The 7500-nt window shown below is 44.0% G+C and overlaps 1 protein-coding gene across 5 annotated transcripts in view; it reads right to left on the minus strand.

The window, feature by feature from the left end:
• The window catches only part of LOC133639542 (adhesion G protein-coupled receptor L1-like), a 91096-nt gene that overhangs the window by 7585 nt on the left and 76011 nt on the right, over positions 1-7500 (minus strand). The window lies entirely within an intron of this gene.

The raw sequence follows: 7500 nt of genomic DNA on the forward strand, positions 1-7500 counted from the left end.
CAAATCAGAGATATTATTTTCAACTGCCTATTTTCTGGTAGGATTGCACCCAAATTAAAATTAGATTTTATTCCATATCACTCCTACTTTTTTTTACCTGTGAGCTAATTGGACAATGTGATTAAACGTTAAACCAACAAATTACTGCATTCAAACTAATGAATTGACTCTGGCAGTAATTATCCCTCACTTAAGTCCAATATTATTTTCTTTCCTAAAAAAATGTGTTCATATTCAGCCTAAACATGCATTAACACTTTAATCTCCAGTTGGGTAAAGAAAGACAATCTTTTCTGTCTCTACTTGCAAAGGTCCGTTATATAATCAGCGCTCCATTGATCATGGCTTTTTTTTATTTGTGGTCTTAATTTAGTCTGAACATACTCATGATTGATTGAACTAATTCAGATCAGCTGTTCTGGATCCCAACACTCAGTTTCCCATTTTCGGGTAAATCAACTCAGACTTCAGAGTCTCAAACTCAAGAGTTTGTTGAACCTCCGACCTGCAATACCCTGCTTGTGAGCTTTTCTGAGAACGTTTGAATTAATTTTAATCCCTACCATGACGTTCAAACGGTCTCCGCCTTCTAAAGCTTCCGGCACACAACCCAGCTTCCAGACGAGGTAACACTGCAGGTAAGGTTTTAGGCCAACATTTTGAATTCTTATTAAAGCAATGCAAAAATGACCACAAATATTAATTTAACTAATAGGGAAGCTGAAAATAATCACAATTCTTATCTATACCAATTTTAAATAGATTCCTATTTAAAAAAATAAATAAATTTAAGTTATAAAAATTAAAGATTCGTTTTTTTGAGAATACATTTAAATGTATGAAAAAATAAGTTTTTTCCATCTTCGCTTTTACTTGATGGGCGTCCTCGCGTATACGTCATATGTCATCCTTCATAATGTTGACAAAATAATAGAATGATAAATGACACAATATGTTACTGCATACGTCAGCAGCCAAATTAGGAGCCTTTGTTTGTTTACTTACTACTACAAGACAAGTTGTCTAGTATGTTCACTATTTTATTTAAGGACAAAATAGTTATTCGATTGCAATAAGAAACGTATGTTTAATGTAAGATTTTTTGTTAAAATAAAGCCATTAATGCCATTTTTGTGGTCCCCTTTATTTAAAAAAGTATCAAAAAGAATCATTTTGGTACCGGTACCGGTACCAAAATATTGGTATCGGGATGACCCTACACCAAATAATATATTGCGAGAATTGGTTTTGATGGATCGAGAATTGATTCCGAATCAAATCGTCATCCTAATAATTGTAATTGAGTCGTGAGTTGTTGTAAGATTCACATCCCTAATAAATAAATATAAGCAGTAAACACCTCAAAATACCTCAAAATAAAAATAAACAAATCTAAATATTTAACCTTTCATGACCAAAACTAATATTTGTACAATGTAATCTAGAAGATATACGTATATACTTCTAAAAAAAAAAAGTGTGAAATTGTGGCAAAACCAAAACACGAAAATTTCCCTGTATAAAAAACAAAATTCCATCCATCCATCCATTTTCTTCCGTTTATCCGAGGTCGGGTCGTGGGGGCAGCAGCCTAAGCAGAGAAGCCCAGACTTCCCTCTAAACTGTTAAACAAAAATGTTCTCCTAAAAATAATTACATTTGTTGATCAGAAATGACTTGAAAGATGATGAATGCTCCCTACAATGTAATCTAGAAGATAAACGTGTACATTTTTTAAATATAAAAACAATTGCACAAACACAGTTACAGAAAGTTGCCTCTCTGAAAAACAAATTGTTGAAAACAAACAATTTGTCACATAAATAATTAAATCTGTCGATCACAAATACAACTCTAAAGACGGTGAATGCTACCTCCAATGTAATCTTGATCAGTGGTTCTTTAACTTATTTTACCAACTACCACATCAGAAAAGACTTGGCCTTTCAAGTACCTCCATAATGACCAACATAAAATACAACATTGTAGACTACAATAGCTACAGTAGCATAGTTGGCCTAAATATTTATTAAAAACAAGATAGAGGTTTTATTTAAAGGCCTACTGAAACCCACTACTATCGACCACGCAGTCTGATAGTTTATATATCAATGATGAAATCTTAACATTGCAACACATGCCAATACGGCCGGGTTAACTTATAAAGTGCAATTTTAAATTTGCCGCTAAACTTCCGGTTCCAAACGCCTCTGAGGATGACGTATGCGCGTGACTTAGCCCGGGGAACACGGGTATGGCTTCCACATTGAAGCCAATACGAAATAGCTGTTTTCATCTCATTCTGGGTGTATTCTGGACATCTGTGTTGGTGAATCTGTTGCAATTATGTTCATTGCATTATGGAGAAAGAAGCTGAGCAAGCAAAGAAGAAAGTTGTCGGTGCGAAGCGTCTATTTTGCGAGGGAAGTCAGCAGCAACACGTACACAGCCGGCGCTTCTTTGTTTACATTCCCGAAAGATGCAGTCAAGATGGAAGAACTCGGATAACAGAGACTCTAACCAGGAGGACTTTGACTTCGATACACAGACGCCTGTAGAGAACTGGGACAACACAGACTCTTACCAGGATTACTTTGATTTGGATGACAAAGACGCAGACGTGCTAACGTGAGTATGCAGCTTTGGCTTCCAAACATTTGATCGCTTGACCGTACGTGCGCGTCACGTGCGTAACTTTGTTTAAATATATAAGCTTTATGAACCTTGGGTTAGGTGAACGGTCTTTTGGGCTGAGTGATTGTGTGTGTTGTGCAGGTGTTTGAATTGTATTGGCATGTTCTATGGAGCTAGGAGCTAGCAGAGGAGCTAGGAGCTAGCATAACAAACACGTAGGTGTTTTTATGCAGGATTAATTTGTGGCATATTAAATATAAGCCTGGTTGTGTTGTGGCTAATAGAGTATATATATGTCTTGTGTTTATTTACTGTTGTAGTCATTCCCAGCTGAATATCAGGTCACCCCCGGCTCTCACAGCATCTTCCCTATCTGAATAGCTTCAACTCCCCACTAGTCCTTCACTTGCACTTTACTCATCCACAAATCTTTCATCCTCGCTCAAATTAATGGGGAAATTGTCGCTTTCTCGGTCCGAATCTCTCTCACTTCATGCGGCCATCATTGTAAACAATAGGGAACTTTGCGTATATGTTCAATTGAATACGTCACGCTACTTCCGGTAGGGGCAAGCCTTTTTTTTTATCAGATACCAAAAGTTGCAATCTTTATCGTCGTTCTATACTAAATCCTTTCAGCAAAAATATGGCAATATCGCGAAATGATCAAGTATGACACATAGAATAGATCTGCTATCCCCGTTTAAATAAAAAAAATTCATTTCAGTAGGCCTTTAACAAGTATAGTTAATATTTTTGGCCACAGGGCAGCACGGTGAAACAGGGGTTAGTGCGTGTGCCTCATAATACGAAGGTCCTGGGTTCGATCCCCGGGCTCGGGGTCTTTCTGTGTGGAGTTTGCATGTTTTCCCCATGACTGCGTGGGTTCCCTCCGGGTACTCCGGCTTCCTCCCACCTCCAAAGACATGCACCTGGGGATAGGTTGATTGGCAACACTAAATTGGCCCTAGTGTGTGAATGTGAATGTGAATGTTGTCTGTCTATCTGTGTTGGCCCTGCGATGAGGTGGCGACTTGTTCACGGTGTACCCCGCCTTCTACCCGAATGCAGCTGTGATAGGCTCCAGCACCCCCCGCGACCCGAAAGGGAAACGCTGTACAAAATGAATGGATGGATTTTTTCCCACTCTCCTCTCTGAATTGCTACCTTAATGTGGTAGAAGAGTTTGCCTGTCCCAATGATCCTAGGAGCTATGTTGTGCGGGGGGTTCTATGCCCCCTGGTAGGGTCTCCCAAGACAAACAGGTCCTAAGTGAGGAACCAGACAAAGAGCAGCTTGAAGACCTCTAAGAAAAAGAAAAAAATAGGACTCCACATTTCCTTTGCTCGGACGCGGGTCACCGGGGCCCACCTTTGGAGCCAGGGTGGGGCCTCGATAGCCAACCCCTGGTGGCCAGGCCTGTCCGTATGAGGCCCTAAGAAGCAACATGGGTCCCCCCTCCAATTAGCTCACCACTCATAGGAGGAGGCATAAAGGTCGGGTGCAGTGTTAGCTGGGTGGCGGCCCGATTCTCGGCGATAGAAGCTAACTTTTGGGTTGTGGAACGTCTCCTCACTGGGGTGGAGTGCTGAGCTGGTGCGCGAGGTGGAGGAGTTCCGGCTGGATATAGTCTGACTCACTTCGACGCACAGCAAGAGCTCTGGAACAAGTCCTTTCGAGACGGGCTGGACTCTCTTCCACTCTGGCGTTGCTAGCAGTGAAAGGCGACGGGCTGTGCTGGCAACTCTTGTTGCCCTCCAGCGCAGAGCCTGTACAATGGAGTTCAACCCAGAAGATGAGAGGGTAGCTTTCCTCTGCCTTCGGCTGGGGGGACGGGTCCTAACTGTTGTTTTTGCTCACTAAACAGCAGCTCAGAGTACCCGCCCTTTTTGAATTCCCTGGAGAGAGTACTGGAGAGTGCTCCCTTGGGTGATTTCCTTGTTCTGCTGGATTTCAACGCTCACATTGGCAACGACAGTAAAACCTGGAGCGGCGTGATTGGGGGGAACGGCCACCCGGATCTAAACCCGAGTGGTGTTTTGTTATTAGACTTTTGTGCTCGTCACAGATTTTCCATAACAAACACCATGTTCAAACATAAGGGTGTCCTGGTGCCAAGAGCATATATGGACTGCAGTTCGATGATCGATTTTGTGGTTGTGTCATTGGATTTGCAGTCTCATGTTTTACACACTCGGGTGAAGAGATGGTCCCGGCTTTCGACCAATCACCATCTATCTGGTGGTGAGTTGGCTCTGGTGATGGGGGACAAAACTGGCAGGCCCAAACGCATTGTGAGGGTCTGCTGGGAACGTCTGGCAGAGGCATTGTCAACATCGTGTAAGGTGGGGATGGTGTGCTGCTGACCTTGACTCAGGATGTTTTGGATCGCTGAAGGGAATACTTTGAAGATCTCTTCAATCCCACCTAGACGTCTTCCTATGAGGGAATATGTGGTGGACTCTCCTATTTCTGAGGCTGAGGTTGCCGAGGTAGTTAAAAAGCTCCTCAGTGGCAGGGCCCTGGGGGTGGATGAGATCCACCCGGAGTTCCTTAAGGCTCTGGATGCTGTGGGGATGTCTTGTTTGACAAGACTCTGCAACATTGCTTGGACATCGGGCGTGGTGCCTCTGGATTGGCAGACAGAGGTGGTGGTTCCTCTCTTTAAGAAGGGGATCACACTCCTCAGCCTTCCCGGTAAGGTCTATACAGGTGTACTAGAGAGAAGGCTACGCCGGATAGTCGAACCTCAGATTCAGGAAGAGCAGTGTGGTTTTCGTCATCGTGGGGGAACTGTGGACCAGCTCGATACTCTCGGCAGGGTCCTTGAGGGTGTATGGGAGTTTACCCAACATGTGCTTTGTGGACTTGCAGAAGGCATTCGACCTTGTTCCTCGGGAAGTCCTGTGGGTAGTGCTCAGAGAGTATGGGGCATCGGACTGTCTGATTGTGGCGGTCCACTCCCTGTATGATCGGTGTCATAACTCTGTCTGCATTGCCGGCAGTAAGTTGGACTCGTTTCTAGTGAGGGTTGCACTCTGCCAGGGCTGTCCTTTGTCCCCGATTCTGTTCATACCTTTTATGGACAGAATTTAAAAGTGTAGTTAGGGCCCAGAGGGGTTCCGGTTTGGTGGCTACAGGATTAAGTCTCTGCTTTTTGCAGATGGTGTGGTCCTGATGGTTTCATCTGGCCAGGATCTTCAGCCCTCACTGGACCGATTAGCAGCCTAGTGTGACGCGACTGTAATGAGAATCAGCACCTCTAAGTCCGAATCCATCGCAGTAAAAAGGGTGCAGTGCCATCTCCGGGTGGGGGAGGAGATCTGCCCCAAGTGGAGGAGTTCAAGTACCTCGGAGTCTTGTTCAAGTGTGAGGGAAGAGTGGATCGTGATATCGACAGGCGGATCGTTGCGGTGTCTGCAGTGATGCGGACCCTGTATCGATCCGTTTTGCTAAGGCAAAGCTCTCAATTTACCGGTCGAACCACATTCCCATCCTGACCTATGATCATGAGATTTGGGTTACGACCAAAAGGACAAGATCATGGGTACAAGCGGCTGTAATGAGTTTCCTCCGTTGGGTGGCGGGGCTCTCCCTTAGAAATAGGGTGAGAAGCTCTGTCATTCGGGAGAAGCTCAAAGTAAAGCCACTGCTCCTCCACATCGAAAGGAGCCAGATGAGGGGGTTCGGGCATCTGGTCATGGTGCCCCCCATACGCCTCCCTGAGGAGTTTTATAGGGCACGTCCGACCGGAAGGAGGCCACGGGGATCCAGGACACATTGGGGGACTGTCTGCCGGCTGGCCTGGGAACGCTGGACTAAGTGGCTAGGGAGAGAGAAGTCTGGGCTTCTCTGCTGGACCCAAGATCCTAACCCGGAGAACAATACGGATGGAAGGATGGATTTTTGCCAACTGTACATTACACACAGTTTGAACAGTAACACTGTGTATGAACATTTACTTAAGTGATTATTTGGCATACCACTGGATGGAGCCTGTGTACCACTAGTGCAGTGCTTCTCGAACATTTTCTGTTACGCCCACCTAGAAAAAAAAAAAAAATTTGCGGCCCCCCCACTCTCCACCGTGATGATAAATAGTACAATTTGTTTATAAAATTGTTAACTATACCTCTGCATAACACTGTAAGCTTATTAACATTAAAGTAAACAACCAACGGTCTTTCCTCGTCTCCCACCGTGGTTACAGTCAAGCCAAGTGCTACATACGCTTCATCATATTCCCCAAGGTCACTATTTGAGAAGGACTACTGGTACATGTACCACGGTTTGTGAATCACTGATCTAGAAAATTTACGTATATCATTCTGAAAAACTAAATTGAGGCAAAAACAATTGCACAAACACAAAGTTACAGGAAGTTGCCTCTCTAAAAACGAAATGTACGGGAATCTGTTGCATACAGTATATTCATCCTACTATTTACTGTTTATTGTGCTTACAATTTACTGTTATTGAAAGAATGATTGGAGGATGCGGTAAGAACTGTGGACACTCTCGTGATTTGGATAACATCGTACTGTCTGCCCAGCAGGATGAATTTTGAGTATCAGTCATAGACAATTTAGAGTGAAAAGCAAATTTTATTTTCACTCGCATACAAAACATTCTAACTTGGATTGTTTCCCTGGCTTCGAGACTTTCCCGAAGGACAGTGTGGCGAAGACACAACAAACTCCATTCTCGTCTCTCATGGACACACACCTGTTGTTGTTGACTTTGGACTGCGTATCGGCTGCACGACACCAGGGCCGCGGAACAGAGACACGCGGCAGGCTTACACACACACATGCATCCACAAAAATATACGCCACACACACATACCCCACCACCCATCCAACGCCC

Source organism: Entelurus aequoreus, linkage group LG22 (genome assembly GCF_033978785.1).
Source record: "Entelurus aequoreus isolate RoL-2023_Sb linkage group LG22, RoL_Eaeq_v1.1, whole genome shotgun sequence".
Classification (NCBI taxonomy): Eukaryota; Metazoa; Chordata; class Actinopteri; order Syngnathiformes; family Syngnathidae; genus Entelurus; species Entelurus aequoreus.